Source organism: Balaenoptera ricei, chromosome 6 (genome assembly GCF_028023285.1).
Source record: "Balaenoptera ricei isolate mBalRic1 chromosome 6, mBalRic1.hap2, whole genome shotgun sequence".
NCBI classification, from domain to species: domain Eukaryota; kingdom Metazoa; phylum Chordata; class Mammalia; order Artiodactyla; family Balaenopteridae; genus Balaenoptera; species Balaenoptera ricei.
The window spans coordinates 112786383-112804794 of NC_082644.1; the positions used below are offsets into that span (position 1 = coordinate 112786383).

General features: G+C 39.3%; 1 protein-coding gene across 3 annotated transcripts in view; it reads right to left on the reverse strand.

Annotated features, from left to right (window-relative positions):
- SCAI (suppressor of cancer cell invasion) overlaps positions 1-18412 on the reverse strand; it is a 130801-nt gene that overhangs the window by 72031 nt on the left and 40358 nt on the right. Inside the window, exon 1 of one of the 3 annotated variants that reach the window (XM_059926573.1) lies at positions 14066-14106. The exons of the other annotated variants lie outside the window; for them this stretch is intronic. The gene's annotated coding sequence lies outside the window, so the exon portion shown is untranslated. Of the gene's footprint in view, positions 1-14065; positions 14107-18412 lie in introns of those variants that run through there. 3 annotated transcript variants of the gene reach the window in all.

An 18412-nucleotide genomic window follows, 5' to 3' on the forward strand; every position in this document is an offset into this window, starting at 1 on the left:
GCTGGGACAAAGTGAGAGAGTAGCACTGACATATATACACGACCAAAGGTAAAATAGATATCTAGTGGGAAGCAGCTGCATCGCACAGGGAGATCAGCTCGGTGCTTTGTGACCACCTAGAGGTGTGGGATAGGGAGGGTGGGAGGGAGATGCAAGAGGGAGGGGACATGGGGATATATGTATACATATAGCTGATTCACTTTGTTATACAGCAGAAACTAACACAACATTGTAAAGCAATTATACTCCAAAAAAGATATTTTTAAAAACTTAAAAAAATAAAAAGGCAACTGTACTTCTATATCCTAAGAACAAATAATTAGAAAGTGAAACTTTAAAGAAAATTATAGCATTGACATTAGCACCAAATAATATCAAATAACTAGGAATAAATATAATGCAGATGTGTAAGACCTCATCACAGAAGACTGTAAAACTCTGAGAGGTAAATAAATAGAAAATTAAGAATATGCCATTTTTTTTACTGGAAGCTTGAAAATTATAAACACATCAATTCTCCCTAAATTGGTCTATAGATTTAATGCAGTACTAATCAAAATCTTAATAAACTTATTCAGATTTGTGGTAATGGACAAGTTGATTCTATAATTTATATGGAAATGCCAAGAGCCAACAGCAGCTAAATTAATCTTGAAGAACAACAAGATGGGAAGACTTACTCCACTGGATATCAAAATTTTTATAAAGTTCCAAGATTGAAGACTGTGGTATTGGTGCAGGAAGAGAAAAACAGACCAATATGACAGAACAGAGTTGAGAAATGACGCACAAGTAAACAGATACTTGATTTATAACAAAGGTAGCAGTGTAAAACAATGAGAAAAAAGTTTATCAAAAAAAAAAAAAAAACGCAAGAAAGGAAAGGAAGAGAAAAAGAGCTAGTGTGGGGTCAACTGGATATCTAAATTAAAAGAAAAATCATGAATCTTGAGTCTTACTTATGCCATACACAAAAATAAATTCTAGGTATACTGTGGATATAAATGTAAAAGGTAAAATAAAGTAGTACTTACATCATAATATAAGAAGCTATCTTCATGACCATGGGGTAAAAACTGATTTCTTAAACAGATCACCAAAAGTACTCATCATGAAGGAAAAACTGCACAATTTAAAAAACCAAGTATGTATTGTGTTGCTCAAAAGACACCATTAAGAAAGTGAAAAGACAAGCCAGAGAGTAAAAGATGTTTGCAATATATATATTTGACAAAGGACTTGTAACCAAAGTAATAAATGAAGAACCCCTATAAATCAGTAAGAAAAAACAATCAATCCAATAAAATAGGAGATGGTGGGCAAAAGGCTTGAATAGATACTTCACAAAGGGGATGGCCAAATGAAAGGGTGCTGACTTTCATTAGTCCTCAGAGAAATGCAAATTAAAGCCAAATGACACATCTACCAGAATGTCTCGAATAGTTTTTAAAAACCTGACAATCCCACATGTTGGAAGAATGTGCAGCAACAGGAGCTACTAGAAAACTATTTAGCAGTATCTACTAATGTGTACTCAGCAACTAGGAAAATATACCAACAGATGTGCACCGTGTGTGCACCAAAAGACATTTACAAGTATGTTCACAGAAGTAAAATTTGTAACTGCCAAAATCTGGAAGCAATCAAGTATCTATCAATAATGAAATAGATAAATAAGTGGAATACTATAGTATAATGAAAATGAACGCACTACAGCCACCTGCAACAACATGGATGGACCCAGCATAACGCTGGGTGAAAGGAAGCAGACCCAAAAGAACACATATCATATGACTCCAATATACAAGGCACAAAACAGATAAAATTAGACCTTGGTATTTGACAGACTGATCAAGATAGTGATTACTTTTAGGGAGGAGGCAGGAAATAAGAGGAATGCTAAAAATATTTTATTTTTTGACCTGGAGTTAACATTGTGAAAATTCATTAAGCCATACATTTATTATGTATAAAGAAAGAAGGAAGAGGGAGGACAAACACCAGACTCAGGTGGTTTTTAAAAGTAAGTTTTACAGGGGCTTCCCTGGTGGCTCAGTGGTTAAGAATCCGCCTGCCAATGCAGGGGACACAGGTTCGAGCCCTGGTCCAGGCAGATCCCACATGCCACGGAGCATCTAAGCCCGTGCGCCACAGCTACTGAGCCTGCACTCTAGAGCCTGCAAGCCACAACTACTAAAGCCAGCATGCCACAACTACTGAGCCCACATGCTGCAACTACTGAAGCCCACACGCCTAGAGCCCGTGCTCCACAACAAGAGAAGCCACCGCAATGAGAAGCCCACGTACTGCAACGAAGAGTAGCCCCCACTCGCCGCAACTAGAGAAAGCCCGTGTGCAGCAGCGAAGACCCAACACAGCCAAAAATAAAATTTAAAAAGTAAGTTTTACCAAATGCTTGAAAAACGTAACACTGAATATACTTCCCTTCCAAGATTCATTTTAATAAATCTAATATAATTTTGACACCAAGGGCAAAAGAAGGGCAATACAAAAAAGCAGAATTACAAGACAAAGTCCATATTATATAAACAGTTGTTACTGCCTCAAATGTTTGTAATGTTAATAGATTATGGATAATTGAAATTTTAATATAAAGCAGCAAACACAATTTCACTGGTTTACTACAAAATAAATGGTAAATTAAGACTTATGAATGAAATATGTCTGTACCTATATCAATTATTTGCAGAAAATATATAATATATGGTAATCTATAAACATTAGTTCTGTAGACATTTATGGGAAGCATACGTGTAAACATACCACATGGGTAACAATAAAAGATGATACAAAGAAAAGGACATATTTTGTTGTGGGTTAAATTGTGTCACCCCGCAAAAAAAAAAAATATGTTTAACTCCTTACCCCTTGTACTGTCAATGTAAACTTATTTGGAAATAGGGTGTTTGCAGATATAATTAAGATGTAAGTTAACATGAGGTCATATTGGAATAGAGTGAGCCCTTAATCCAGTATGACTGGTATCCTTATAAGCTGAGGAAAAAAGATACAGAGACAGACACCCACAGAGAGGAGAATGCCATGTGAAGACAGAGACACAGAGGGAAGAGAGTCAAATGAAGAAAGAGACAGAGATTGGAATTATGTAGCTACAAGCCAAGGAACCGCCAGAAGCTAGACAAGAGGCATAGAACAGATTCTCCCTCTGAGCTTCAAAAAAGGAACCAATTCTGCCAATACCCTGATTTTGGACTTATGGCCTCCTGCAGTATGAGAGCACAAATTTCTCTTGTTGTAAACAACCCAGTTTGCGGTAACTTATTACAGCAGCCCTAGGACACCAATGCATATATGATACAGTCCTAACACAGATTACAAAATAGGCACAGGAGCATAAGAGCACTGAATGCACACAACTGCTCAAAGACTTGTTCTCCTAAGTACAGAGCATCTGGCAAATTATTGACCTGCTTTGTTGACAATTTCTTTTTAAAGGAAGTCTTGACAAAGCAACAAGAGAAACTGCTACTCTGGACTGAATTCTAAGTAAATGGGGGGCAATACAAAAGCATGAAAGAAATCTATGCAGAGTCACAACAGCAGCAGAAAGGGCCTCGGAATAAGACAGAAGCAGCATTCCTGTTCCAAACACTTTCTAGTTTTGTGACTGTAAACAAACAAAAAACTTCAGCTAACACTGAGTTGCACATTTTTAATCTACAAAAACAAGCAATTTACACTTGTTCTGCTACCTCAGATAACTGCTGTGAAGACAGGTGTGAAAGAAGTCTGAAAACACTATATAATGTATAATACAACCATCATTATTATTCTGCAGTTTAGTGATGTTTCAAAAAGATAGGGAACGACCCTGTGATTAGACCTAAAAGGGAAATAGGCCAAGAAAAGAATGGAAGTACACAGGAAATGAAACCAAAGTATAATAAAAAAGATTTATTCTGACAAAGTAGAGAAGATATTTATAGAAATCACATGGTAGGAAAGAGACATTTCCTTATGCATTCAGATTTTTTAAAAGAGAGGTGAAAGAGATGGAATGGCTATATAATTAAGCATCAGCATTAGAGAGTCTCACACATATGTTTTCTCAGCTATAAAAATGGAATATTAATAATAGCTTCCTCATAAAGCTGTTAGACAATAAAATGAACTAATGGATATAAAATTGCCCTGTAAATTATAGTGTACTTTAAAATTATTAGTTGTAAAATTGTTATAAATGCACTCAAAACAGAGCATAAATTGAAAAATAGCAAGCACAAAACAATGTTGAATGTGTGTGTGCATATGTGGGGGGTGATTATGACGGTTTTGCTATATTCAATGAAACAGGAACAAGAAGCTACTGCTTCAGATGGCATTCCTATAATAGGAACCAAATAGAGTGCAAAGCATCTTCACGTATCAAAGAGAGCAGAAAAATATCCTGAATTATATACAAATTATATTCTGAAAACAATTTTTCTGACTTACTCCAACATGCAATTGCAGTTAAGTTTCAAGCTATAATAACAATTCTAAGAGAAATGCATAGGTACCAAACTGCTCATGGTTCAATACAGAAAGAGACTGAATGAACTGAGGGCAAAGAGAGGTTAAGAAAAAAAAGCCAGAAGAGCGAAGGCATGGAGCAGAGGTGATATACAGACATATAGCCAGAAGGCCATTTGTAAGATACTGTCCAGGAGACTACACAGATATCATTTTGCCTACCAAATGTGGAGAAAGAGAAGTGTTTACCTAATACATCCACATATGCAAATTCCAGTACTTATTCAACTGAGACATAGCACACAGCCTAACAGAAAGGAAAGGAAGCCTGTCACTCAGTCAGCCATCTAAAAAGAACAACTATCAGGACTTCCCTGGTGGTGCAGTGGTTAGGAGTCCACCTGCCAATGCAGGGCACGGGTTCAATCCCTGGTCTGGAAGGATCCCACATGCCGCAGAGCAACTAAGCCCATGTGCCATGACTGCTGAGCCTGCACTCTAGAGCCCGCAAGCCACGACTGCTGAGCCCTCGTGCCACAGCTACTGAGGCCCGCGTGCCTGGAGCTCATGCTCTGCAATGGGAGAAGCCAACGCAATGAGAAGCCTGCACGCCGCAATGAAGAGCAGCCCCCGCTTGCCGCAACTAGCCCACGCACAGCAATGAAGACCCAACGCAGCCAAAAATAAATAAATAAAATAAATAAATTCTAAAAAGTAAAAAAATAAAATGAAAAGAACAACTATCAACAAGATACATGCAAAGACTATTTATGAAGCTAATGGGGCAGGAAACACAAAACTATGCAAAATGAAAGAAAGTAACAAATATTTATACCCTGAAGAATGATGTGAGGAAACATGACTTGAAGCAGCCTGGGGCTAATAAATCATAAAAACTGTCTTGGGTGGAAAACCCACAGAGGCAGCGGTCAAATACTATGTAGATCAATTTAAAGGGCCATTTACTCACAACACAAAAACTCGAGAGGGAACAAGACGTTCAGGCAAGAGTCTCAATCAGCTACCACGACACTACTCCTATTCAGTAGGTAAAGAAGCGCAGGCCACACAGAATTTTCCTTTTTTTTTTTTTATAATTAATTTTTATTGGAGTATAGTTGCTTTACAATGCAGACTTTTCCTTCTTAATCACATACAAAGATAGCAGCAGCAGCAGCCAAAGGTCACGCAGACAATACGCTAAACAGGTACTACGGGGACTTCCCTGGTGGTCGAGTGGGTAAGACTCTGTGTTCCCAATGCAGGGGGCCCAGGTTTAATCCCTGGTCAGGAAACTAGATCCCGCATGCCACAACTAAGAAGGCTGCATGCCGCAATTAAGAAACCCGCATACTGCACCTAAGAGTCCACACGCCGCAACAAAGAAGCCTGCATGCCACAACTAAGAGTCCGCATGCTGCAATGAAGAAGTCCGCATGCCACAACTAAAGATCCCTCATGCCGCAACGAAGATCCCGCGTGCCGCAACGAAGACCTGATGTAGCCTAAATAAATAAATAAATAATAAATTAGCAAAAAAGAAAAACAGGTACCATGCAAATCATTTGAGGCCACCCAAAACCAACATCTCAGCATACTCTGAGAGAAGGCTGTTAGTCATGCAAATGTTAGTTAGGTCATACCTAATTTGTATTAAGAAGAATTAAAGGGGCTTCCCTGGTGGCACAGTGGTTAAGAATCTGCCTGCCAATGCAGGGGACACAGGTTCAAGCCCTGGTCTGGGAAGATCCCACATGCTGTGGAGCAACTAAGCCTGTGCACCACAACTGCTGAGCCTGCGCTGTAGAGTCTGTGCACCACAACTACTGAATCCCAAGTGCCGCAACTACTGAGCCCGTGTGCTGCAACTACTGAAGCCCATGTGCCTAGATAGAGCCCATGCTCTGCAACAAGAGAAGCCACCACAATGAGAAGCCCACGCACCGCAACGAAGAGTAGCCCCTGCTCACCACAACTAAAGAAAGCCCGCGCGCAGCAATCAAGACCCAACGCAGCCAAAAATTAATTAATTAAAAAAGAGAACTAGTGACTTCGCTGGTGGCGCAGTGGTTAAGAGTCCGCCTGCCAATGCAGGGGAAACAGGTTCGAGCTCTGGTCTGGGAAGATGCCACATGCTGCGGAGCAACTAAGCCCATGCACCACAACTACTGAGCCTGTGCTCTAGAGCCTGTGAGCCACAACTACTGAGCCAGCGTGCCACAACTACTGAAGCCCGTGCGCCTAGAGCCTGTGTTCCACAACGAGAAGCCACTGCAATGAGAGGCCCGCACAATGCAACAAAGTGTAGCCCCCCACTCACTGCAACTAGAGAAAGCCCGCGTACAACAACGAAGACCCAATGCAGCCAATAAATAAATAATTTTTTTAAAAAACTAAAAAAAAAAAAGATAGTTGTGATTTATACTGTAACAATTTTGCTTTCCTAAATTGCATTTTTTATCTGCAATAAGCTGGAAGCAGAAGTAAGAAAATAATAAACTTTTCAACAAAAGAAAAAGTTATTCTTTTAGCAATAACTGATTGGAGATATCTATATCTATATCTATATATATATATAAGATATATATGTTACAACTTTATTGAGATATGATTCATATACCAGGCAATTTACCTATTTAAGAGTACAAGTCAGTGGTTTTTAATATATTCCTAAGTTTTGCAACCATCACCACATCCAACTTTAGAAATTTTCATCACCCCCCAAAGAAACCCCAGATTCATTAGCAGTCATATCCCCATTTTGCCCCCATATCTTCTCCCTCCAACCCTGGGCAACTACTAGTCTACTTTTGGTCTCTATGCATTTAACTTCTGGATATTTCACGTAAATGGAATCATACAATATGTGACCTTTTCTGACTGGCTTCTTCACTTAGCATAATATTTTCAAGGGTCATCCACATTGTAGCATATATCAGTATTTCATTCTTTTTTATGGCTGAATAATATTCCATTATATAGGTATATCATATTTTGTTAATCCAATCACCAGCTGATGGACATTTGTACTGATTTCACTTTTTACCTATTATGAATAATGCCACTATCAACATTTGTATACAAGTTTTTGTGTGGCCATGTTTTGATTTCCTTTGGGTATACACCAACTAGTAAAATTGCTGGGTCATATAGTAACTCTGTGCTTAACCTTTTGAGGAACTACCACACTGTTTTCCAAAATGGGTGCACCATTTTATAACTGCAGCATGCATGAGGGATCCTACTTCTCCATATCCTTACCAGCACTGTCTTTTTCATTCTAGCCATTCCACTGGGTGTGAAGCAGTATCTCACTGTGGTTTTGATTTGCATTTCCCTGATGGCTAGTAATGCTGAGTATCCTTCCATGTGCTTATTGGTCCTTTATATATCTTCTTTGAAGAAATGACTACTCAGATCCTTTGCCTATTTTAGGGGTTATTTGTTTTCGCTATTATTGAATTGTAAGAGTTCATTTATTTATTCTAGATATAAGTACCTTACCAGAGACTTCCCTGGTGGTCAAGTGGTTAATACTCCATGCTCCCAATGCAGGGGGCTGGGGCTCGATCCCTGGTCAGGGAACCAGATCCCGCATGCCACAACTAAGAGCCTGCATGCCACAACGAAGATCACACATGCAGCACCAAACATCCTGCATGCTGCAACTTAAGACCTGGTGCAGTCAAATAAATAAACAAATATTTTAAAATAAATAAATAAATAAGTACCTTACCAGCTATATGATTTGCAAATATATTCTCCCTTTTTCTGGTTTGTCTCATCACTTTCTTAGGTTGATTATATTTCTATTTTTTCTTTTGTCGTTTTAACCTTTATTTTTATCAAAATAATATATACAGAATTAGAATTCAACAGTACCCAAAAACACTTAAATAAAAAGCAGCAGCCCACTGGCTCACCCTTCCTCCACCAGCTCCATACCACCAGTAACAACAACTTTCAACTCTTCTGGATGATTCACCTGGTAGTTTCCCTACCTAAGTCTACATAAGAAGAATTTCTTGCAATTGCTTGATTCATCCATTTTTGACATTACAGATTTTCTAAAATGACAAATAAGGAATTAGTTCTCTTATACTTCTAGAACCCCTCCCAATATTGTTATATCATTATTTGGGGTTAAATCAGTGAATCTTTAAATTATATACCTTCCAGTTAAATCAATAATTAATGTTTAAATAATGAACCCTTTTATAACTTCATTATATGGCATCAAATAGGGTATTAAGAGAGAGGGAAGATCAGCATATAACTGAGAAAGATCCTCAGACATCTTTAACTGATAGTAGGCTGCACTTCTTTTAAATCCTATTTGTCATTTCTTAAATAATTTTTCACAGTTGTTAGTTAAATGTTATACTGTTTAACCTAACTTCAGAGAGAGAGTCTCTTCATATAAAAAATGCCTTTACCTACCTCAATTACTCATTAGTTGAGGGAAACCATATTCTTCGGGTCTGTGCATGACACTATTATTCTGTGGACACGGTGACAACTACAGAAGTTATAAGATGGTGCTTAAGAAGTTCTAGTAAGCGTCCAAATCTATATGTGTTAGCGAACATGTGCTGGTGACTTTTAATATAATGGTATTTCACGGAACATGGGGAGAAAGATGTGAGAAACAAAGTCAAGAGCGCGTCCCAGTTATTAACACACAGTTTTCATGCAAGATTCAATCACAAAAGCAGCAATCAGATCCCTTCCCTTTGTGAAGGGAGTAAGTGCACACCACTTATTAACAAAGCACATGAATTAGTCCTTGAATTATAATGATAAACAAAATGACATGCAAATTATAAAAGGTACCTTGATTGCCTACATACTACCAGAAAACAGCTTAAAATATGGGATTACTTGTCTAGAGGAAAGTTACCAAGAAAAGAAATCACCCCTCAACAACCCGGACTTGTGGTCACTTGCAGCTGAAGGAAGAGAAGGGCAGGAGGCAGGAGAAATCTAACTCCCAGCAGCCAGAAACTATGCCAGGCACTTTATATACCTATTTCATCTTCACACCTCTCTAAGGCAGGCACTGTTACCAGCATTTAGAGATGAAAAAAGAGGCTCAAATAAGTTATTTATCCGAAGTTACACAATTGGAAAAGTACTCCAAAGTCATGCTCAAAGGAACCTCACAGTCAGCACCCTTGTATGAGAATGCAAAGATTACAAAATCGCGTTGTCTGATCTCATTATCCCAGTGCTTCAGATCCTGTGGGCCCTGTCTCCCCTTCCCTTAAAACATAGCTTAGAGCATTTTTAAGGCTTTTCCCCCCAGTAATTGGAAATCAAATCACTCTTTGAAAAAAACTTACAAGACCCAAAAGAATCACTACAACAAATATTTTTAAAGGAACTTTGGTTATCAGATCATCCCGTTAAGGAATGAGTCCAACTACTAGATATTTGACTTCGGGCATGTTATTGAACTTTTCTAAGCTTTGAGATTTCTTCAACTCCAAAATGGGGATTATAATATTTACCCTTCATATAGCTATTATGATGATTCAATTAGACAATATTCTTAACACTATAGTCCAGAAAGTGCTATAGTCAGTAACATTAAAACTGGTATACGAGTCTAGCAATCACAGTACAAACAGTCCAGTGTTAGTTCATTCACTTGACAAACACTGACTGAGGGCCCCCTATATGCAAGGTATTTTTTAGGTACTGGAGTACAACAGTGAACAAAACAGGCAGAGTCCCTACTTTCACAGAATGTACTTTGTAGTGGAGAGAAAAAAATAAAAAAATAAAATAAATATAATGTTCCAAGTGCTAAGAAGTACTATGAAGAAAACACAGCAGAGAGTGTGATTGGAGGTAATATTTTAGTTAGAGTAGGTGAGGCGACCTCTGGGAAGGTAACACTGGAGGGGTGACCCGAATGAAGTGACAGAGTGAGCCAAGTAAAGATTAGGGAGGCTCAGGTTCCAGGTGGAGGGAACAAGTACAAGGTGCTGAGGCAAGTATGTACTTGGTAGACGGAGGAACAGCAAGAGGTTCTGTCTATAAGTACAACACTGAAAAAAAACCCCAGAAAAACCCAGCTCCTCATAAACAAATATAAACAGGATTCATGGCTGCTGCTTTTTTTTTTTTTTTAATTATATTTTGCAAATTATGTTTTTATTTATTTATTTTATTTTTGGCTGTGTTGGGTCTTCGGCTCGTGCGAGGGCTTTCTCTAGTTGCGGCAAGTGGGGACCACTGTTCATCGCGGTGCGGGGACCGCTCTTCATCGCGGTGCGCGGGCCCCTCACCATCGCGGCCCCTCCCGTTGCGGGGCACAGGCTCCAGACGCGCATGCTCAGTAGTTGTGGCTCACGGGCCCAGCTGCTCCGTGGCATGTGGGATCTTCCCAGACCAGGGCTCGAACCCGTGTCCCCTGCATCGGCAGGCAGACTCTCAACCACTGCGCCACCAGGGAAGCCCAATGGCTGCTGCTTTTTAAGCACTACATAAAAGAGGCAGACGCATAGCACAGGGAGGTCAGCTCGGTGCTTTGTGACCACCTAGAGGGGTGGGATAGGGAGGGTGGGAGGGAGGGAGATGCAAGAGGGAAGAGATATGGGGATATATGTATATGTAGAACTGATTCACTTTGTTATAAAGCAGAAACTAACACACCATTGTAAAGCAATTATACTCCAATAAAGATGTTAAATAAATAAATAACTAAATAAATAAAAATAAAAGAGACAGAGCAAGAGACTAAAATCCAGACACTCATTTCCCAAGCCCAGTATCCTGGTGGGGGCTGAACCTGCCCGTAGCAGGTATGCATTTTTCTGAATGACCCATCTAGCCAGAGAGACTGCCTTGGTCTAATTTGCACATAGGTTCCAGGTAAGCCCCTGCAGCTCCTACAGGACTTCCGTTTCAGTAGAATTTATTGGATCCACAATCATCAAAGTGGTGTTAATATGCCTATCAACTGAGAAATGGAAATAGACTAATTATGTTGAACTAGATTCTATAATGACATTAACAAAGAGTTATAATGTGAGATAATCACAACTTTCATTGTTCTTCTTGATCTTGATAAAATGTTTTAATCTAGTAAGTTAAAATATGGCTGTGTGATATACACTGGATCTGGACTCTGAAGACCCAAGTACAAGTCTCAATTGTGCCATTTTCCCCAAAGTCATTCAGCTGACAGTTTAACCTAACTTCGGTTTCCTCACTTGTAAAGTGAGGAAATTCTATTCAAATGTACTCATTTTCTCATTAAGACATCAAGTAAAAAAGCAAATGCAATTATAAATATTATAATAAAAGGAGACTGATTTTTTCAAGGAAAAAGACCTTGTGTATATCAATTGACGTTAAACTAAAAATCAAATAAATAACACCAGGCTTCCACATTTAAAAAAATAAAATTCTTTGCTGCTGAGGAGTTCCATCTGTTCCTGCTGCTTATAACCCACCTAGAAGGTCAAAATGTGCCATGATGATGATGATGTCATAAAAACAGAGCAACACCGCTGACTGAGGATTTCTCACGAGCGGACCAAGCGTCAAGTTGATCAGAGTCCTCTCATCTGGGCTGATCAAATCTTAATCTTCTGCAGCCCTCTACTCTTGGCAAACTTCAGGTCTGCCTTTAGCACAAGGAGGCAGCTATTTTTTAGCCAATTAGAAGTCATTAAACTGACAAGTGTCTCCACCTTCTCAAAATGTTCCTGGATCAACCCTGTCAGAAACTGTTTTTCTCCGAACGCTAAATTACTCTCATTTAGCTCAGCTGCCATATATCAGTCATTCATGTACATTCACCATCCTCTTACTAAATTGTAAGTTACTTGAAAGCGGTAGCTGTCTGAAGTCTCCTTCCTCAAAGCACCTTGTACAAGGGCTCTGAATATTGTTCCCAGACAACTCCAGAAGATGAATTGATCAAAGGTAGTGAAAAAGTCTGTGTGTACCCGCCATATGGCAGGCCCTGTTCTGGGTGCTGGAGAATTTTTTTTTTTTAGTATTTATTTATTTGGCTGCACCAGGTCTTAGTTGTGGCATGCAGGCTCTAGTTCCCTGACCAGGGATGGAACCCGGGCCCCCTGCACTGGGAGCGCAGAGTCTTAACCACTGGACCACCAGGGAAGTCCGTGTGTGTGTGTGTGTGTGTGTGTGTGTGTGTGTGTGTGAATTTAAGATACCAAAGATGACCAGAAGTAAAGAAAAGCGACTGTGGCAGGGACCTGAGAATCTGCAAAATCTGGAGATGTTCATCACCTGAGCATCTAGGGAATGCCAAATAGCTGGCATCTAGAAAATGAAAAAAGGTAAATGTTCACCCTTCTGAGAAAGAAGTCTATAAATAGATTGGCATAGTGATGTATGAAGAGCCTATAAGTGTCTTGTGAAGACAAGGAAATCCCTCAAATTCCCAAAGCCTTCACCAGACTTCCGATCTAAAAATATGCAGATTGGGACTTCCTTGGTGGCGCAGTGGTTAAGAATCCGCCTGCCAATGCAGGGGACACGAGTTCAAGCCCTGGTCCAGGAAGATCCCACATACCGCGAAGCAACTGAGCCTGTGCGCCACAACTACTGAGCCTGTGCTCTAGACCCTGGGAGCCACAACTACTGAGCCCGTGTGCCACAACCACTGAAGCCCGCGCACCTAGAGCCCGTGCTGCGCAACAAAGAGAAGCCACTGCAATGAGAAGCCTGTGCACCGCAATGAAGAGTAGCCCCTGCTCATTGCATCTAGAGAAAGCCCGCGCGCAGCAACGAAGACCCAAAGCAGCCAACAATAAATGAATAAAAAATGAATAAAAATAAATAAAAATTAAAAATATGCAGATTAATTATCAGGAGACTGATTTCTGGTATCAGCATGTGTTCTACAAAGATATATTTGGTACCAGCACAGAGGCGACATAGCAGAGTGGTTAAGAACACTGGCACCAAACTGCCTGCGCTCAAATCCTGGCTCTGCTACTAACTACTCAAATAGAGCTGTGTGATACTTGCCAAGTTATTTAACCTCTTTGTGCCCCAACTTCTCCATATGTAAAATGTGGATGAAATAGGATCTGCCTCTTCGGGATGTCATGAAGACTAAATGAGAATGTATGTAAAGTATTCAGAAGAGAGCCGGGCACACATTAAATGTCATTATCATAGGATTACCATTTAATTTACCATCTAAACTGGGACAATTTGGTGAATAAAAAGAGACATTATTAATAATGACATCAAGACACTGCAAAAACTTAGACTGTATCAGGCAAACCAGACATATGGTCACCCTATGAGTCAGTGTTCAAAGAAACCTAGTGAGTGTGACTGGAGAATTCCCTCCTTCACCTCTTTACATGCAGGCCACCACAGATGCAAATGCCAAAGGTTAACAAGTGAATTATATTCATCTGCATGCACATGTGTTGGCACTAAATGAGCATACTTAGTTTTTCCTGTAAATGGCTTCAACTGTAATACACCAATCAATATCAGCACAATCCCTCAAGATCAATGACAAGCATCCAACAAATACTGAGGACATGATAACGGTAACAAGCAGAAAGGTCACCTTGCTTGTTAGGTAAGTTGTAAGGTAAGACTTGCTCCTAGCCCTCAAGAAGCTATCCACCAGTTAAATGATTCCTGCAGGTAGTTTCCTCCAATCATTCCCCAGAGGCCACCGCTATAGCAAATACACCAAAGCAGGAAGGAATCTCAGAGAAATACTGAAAAAGATGAAAAGGCGACTTGAAAAATGAACACAGTAAAAAAGAGAAATAAAATACTTCATTATTTTATATGGCACTGCCAAACAGTTTAAGACATTCTTCAAAGAAAAAACAAAATTTGCAAAAAGCATTTGTGACAGATAGCTTTTGTTTTGGCCTACGCAGCATCCACTTCCCTTTCTTTGCAGAATTAATGCTCTTCTGTTACATGCAATCTCATTAGAAACAAAAAATCCAACTCGGAAGAAAACATAATTCAAGAGAGGGAGAAAGAAGGAGAAGGAGAGAAAATGAATCAAGGAAATTGTGTGTGATAATGGCTCAAAAAGAGTTCTCATGTTTTAGAGACAGGTACTGAAACATTTACAGATGAAATGATGTGACGTCTGGGATTTGCTTCAGAATACTCAGGGTCAGGGGAGGGGGTGTGGATTTGGATGAAATAAGACTGGCTATGAATTCATGACTGCTGATGCTTAGTGGTAAGTACATTGGGGGTTAATTATTCTACTTGATTTTCTCTAAGTTTAAAATTTTTCATAGGAAAAAAATTTAGTTCATATACAGTATGGTCTTAACTTTATAAAAGCATTTCTCTATTCTTCTGTATATATGCATGGAAAGATAACGGGGATAATGTTCATCTAGTGTTAATGATTTCTGCATGGTGAGATCTGGGATAGCTTCATTACTTTCATCCTTGAATTTTCTACATTGTGTTAACCTCAAAACAGTAACTGTGCATTACTTCCCCAAACATAATGGAGTGATATGTCTTAAATCAAAAGCCTAAAATCAAATATGACAACAAATATGTTAACATTGGTTAAATTTGGTGCGAATATGGATAATTATTTTCTATTTGTATTTTCTGTATTATTTTTAATTTAAACATTAATCAAGTACTTGTGAAGGTTCTCTAACATAGGTTTCTCAACCTTGCCACTACTAACATTTGGGGCCAAATAATTCTTTGTTGTGTGTGGCTGTCTGGTGCACTATAGAGTGTTTAGCTGCATCCCTGGCCTCTACCCACTGGATACAAGTAGCACCACTACCACCCTACTTGTCGTGACAATTAAAAACACCTGCAGGGCTTCCCTGGTGGCGCAGTGGTTGAGAGTCTGCCTGCCAATGCAGGGCACACGGGTTCGAGCCCTGGTCTGGGAAGATCCCACATGCTGCAGAGCAACTAGGCCCATGAGCCACAATTACTGAGCCTGCGCGTCTGGAGCCTGTGCTCCGCAACAAGAGAGGCCACGATAATGAGAAGCCCGCGCACCACGATTAAGAGTGGCCCCCACTTGCCGCAACTAGAGAAAGCCCTCGCACAGAAACGAAGACCCAACACAGCCATAAATAAATAAATAAATAAAATTTTTTTTAAAAAAATCCCTTATTAAAAAAAAAAAAAAAAACACCTGCAGATATTACCAAATGTGCCCTGGGAGGTAAAATCACCCCTAGCTAAGAACCACTGCTCTAACATAACATATATCTTATCCAAAGCATTCTCAATTCTGCAAAACACAAATTCCCCAATCCTTAAGTATATCCTGCACATCTAAAAATAATTTTCAACATTATATCACTTTCTCTCTTATTCTTAATTCAGTTACAACTCTACTTGTAGTTCAGACTACCTCAAGTAGATAAACCAATTTTGCTGCTACACATTTAATGATTCAATAAAAATTATACTATTTATGACACTTACTTAGTTCCAAAGCCTGAAACTAAAAACCTTAGGCTATATATAGTACTATAACCTTCAAAAATATGGGGAACAAGCATTAAAAGGTTACATAATCCAATCTTCTTAAAATGTACTACTCAACCTTTGGTCGAACTAAACAGTCCCCAAACTAGCCCCAAAGCAGAGTAACTCACACAAAGATGAACGATCAAAGGATAACACAACTATCATCTAGCCTCTTACTACTCAAATGAGATCTGCAGACCAAAAACATCAGCATCACAGCAGAGCTCATCAGAAATGTAGAATCTCAGGCTCCATCTCAGACCTACTCAATCAGAATCTGCATTTTAACAAGCTCTCCAGGTGATGTCCAGGCACATTAAGTTTGAGAAGCAGTGATCTAGCTTTATACAAACTTGCTGGAAGCTGAAGTTTAGAGGGCTATATTCTTGTAATATAGAGAACAAGTTTCTTATACTTAAGGAGATGAAAGAAAAACTGTGTAATTACAAAAAAGCCACAGGATCAAAGAAAAATTAATGTAATCCACCTCTACCACGCCCCCCCAAAAAACTATCTCTAAGCTTATGAAATCAGTCTCAAGGATGACACAAATGCCTTATTTTAAAATCAAGCTGAGAAATCCAAATAGTCATCTATAATGGATCCCTCCCATTAAGAAAGAATTTAATTAACTCTCCCTGTAAAGAGTAAAACTAGTCTGAATAGCATAAAGCTATGGTTCCTAAACCTGGCTGATTATCCAGGAATTTTTAAAAAATATTTATTTATTTGGCTGCATCGGGTCTTAGTTGCGGCACGCGGGATCTTCATTACCATGTGCGGGATCTTCATTGTGGCATGCATGATCTTTAGTTGTGGCATGCGGGCTCTAGTTCCCTGACCAGGGATCGAACCCGGGGCCCCTGCGTTGGGAGCACGGAGTCTTAGCCAGTGGACCACCAGGGAAGTCCCTGTTTTTTTTTTTTTAAATGAAGATTTCTGAGACCTACTTCCAGATATTATGATTCAAGAGTGCTGGGATTGAGAAAGATAGAGAAGATGAAAAGGCAGAGGGCTGTGTACCAGATGAAGGAACAAGAAAAAACCCCAGAAAAACAACTAAATGAAGTGGAGATAGGCAACCTTCCAGAAAAAGAATTCAGAATAATGATAGTGAAGATGATCCAGGACCTTGGAATAAGAATGGAGGCAAAGATTGAGAAGATGCAAGAAATGATTAACAAAGACCTAGAAGAATTAAAGAACAAACAAACAGAGATGACCAATACAATAACTGAAATGAAAACTACACTAGAAGGAATCAATAGCAGAATAACTGAGGCAGAAGAACGGATAAGTGACCTGGAAGACAGAATGATGGAATTCACTGCTGCGGAACAGACTAAAGAAAAAAGAATGAAAAGAAATGAAGACAGCCTAAGAGACCTCTGGGACAACATTAAACGCAACAACATTCGCATTATAGGGGTCCCAGAAGGAGAAGAGAGAGAGAAAGGACCAGAGAAAATATTTGAAGAGATTATAGTCGAAAACTTCCCTAACATGGGAAAGGAAATAGCCACCCAAGTCCAGGAAGCGCAGAGAGTCCCATACAGGATAAACCCAAGGAGAAACACGCCGAGACACATAGTAATCAAAGTGGCAAAAATTAAAGACAAAGAAAAATTATTGAAAGCAGCAAGGGAAAAATGACAAATAACATACAAGGGAACTCCCATAAGGTTAACAGCTGATTTCTCAGCAGAAACTCTGCAAGCCAGAAGGGAGTGGCATGATATACTTAAAGTGATGAAAGGGAAGAACCTACAACCAAGATTACTCTACCCAGCAAGGATCTCATTTAGATTTGATGGAGAAATCAAAAGCTTTACAGACAAGCAAAAGCTAAGAGAATTCAGCACCACCAAACCAGCTCTACAACAAATGCTAAAGGAACTTCTCTAAGTGGGAAACACAAGAGAAGAAAAGGACCTACAAAAACAAACCCAAAACAATTAAGAAAATGGTCATAGGAACATACATATCGATTATTACCTTAAACGTGAATGGATTAAATGCCCCAACCAAAAGACATAGACTGGCTGAATGGATACAAAAACAAGACCCATATATATGCTGTCTACAAGAGACCCACTTTAGACCTAGGGACACATACAGACTGAAAGTGAGGGGATGGAAAAAGATATTCCATGCAAATGGAAATCAAAAGAAAGCTGGAGTAGCAGTACTCATATCAGATAAAATAGACTTTAAAATAAAGAATGTTACAAGAGACAAGGAAGGACACTACATAATGATCCAGGGATCAATCCAAGAAGAAGATATAACAATTATAAATATATATGCACCCAACATAGGAGCACCTCAATACATAAGGCAACTGCTAACAGCTATAAAAGAGGAAATCGACAGTAACACAATCATAGTGGGGGACTTTAACACCTCACTTACACCAATGGACAGA